The following is a 1499-nucleotide window of genomic DNA, read 5'->3' as shown; positions in this document are numbered from 1 at the left end:
TGTTATTTAATTTTGATAAAGGTCCCAAACAACTGATTGAAAAGAAATGATATATATATCATAGTAGTATAATTAGTGACAAAACACCCCATTTGTGGCATAAAATTGGTGTTGTGCCCCACTTTTAGTACAACACGCCATTAGCAAAGGGTTGCTCTACTACCCTATGACTTATTCAGTGACATATGAGCCCACCAGCAATGATCAGATGTTGCCAATATACATTCAACATGGTTACTGGGTACTTGACAGACTAAGCAATGACGTGATGTGTCTACCAGTGCCTTGACAAAGTACCAATAACATGACATTTAGAAAGATAAATACTATCATTGACATTTGCCTCTTCCGATAGCTAAAAGTCAGGCGTTGACAGTTTTGTAGAAGAAGAGGTTCTGTCAGTTAAATGCATATTTGCGGACGCATACATTAATTCTTATATGTTCATATTCGGTAAAATACTAATTTATTATATTTTCACATTTCATGTAGATATATGAAGACACAGTGCTAAGATTTTAATGCAAATGAAAATTTTCTGAATACTTTCATCCAATCAAAATTAAGCGAACTGTAGCATATTAATGTATCAGTGTTTGTTTGTGTAGCAACATTTAAATCTATCCTATATTGGGAGGCGATTGCAAGGACAGCGCTTATAAAATAAACAGAATGACAGCCTTATAACCTATGAAAAGACTTACACAAAGAAAACCATTGATTAGAATTTGATGCGTGCGGATAACTAGTTTTCTTTCCTCGTAAAATTGTCAACCTATCACGGTCTCTGCAACAAACGAGGATCGCGCTTCCTTGTAGTTCCGGCTTCGAGCAGAACGCACACATGATTTGAGATTCTTCGAGTGCCGTGTCTCTGCCTTATCCTTGCGTCGTGACCTTCGTGTAAATGTGACGAATATCAATACACAGAGATATCTATTTATTTATCTATCTATCTGTCTGTCTATATATATGTGTGTGTGGGTGTGTGTAAATGCATGTAAATTTTTATATACATGCACATATATTCACACACACACACACACACACACACACACACACACACATATATATATATATATATATATATATATATGTATATATATACGCACACATTTATATGTATATATATATATATATATATATATATATATATATATATATATATATATATATATATATATATTATCGACATTATGTGATACGGTCAGACCTCCAAATACATGAAATGCGACCAAAGTTAGAGTCAAGTTAAACAGAAGAAATTAAATTCGGAACTCAAGGTTTGCCAGACAACAAGCGAGCAAATACGGGTCTAACAAGCCCTTCATACCCGGAGATAAATTGCAAGATACGAACAAGAACGTTTACATTGTTCAACTAAGACCGAGTTCTATGTATGTGTATATATAGCTTTGTGCAGCCTTCAAGGTCTCTAGATTCCCCATGACCCAAGATGACCAGATATGAGTAGCGAGGCTGAAGTGTCTTAATGCGGA

This window comes from Penaeus monodon, chromosome 36, assembly GCF_015228065.2.
Source record: "Penaeus monodon isolate SGIC_2016 chromosome 36, NSTDA_Pmon_1, whole genome shotgun sequence".
Lineage (NCBI taxonomy): Eukaryota > Metazoa > Arthropoda > Malacostraca > Decapoda > Penaeidae > Penaeus > Penaeus monodon.
This window is presented reverse-complemented; position numbering follows the sequence as displayed.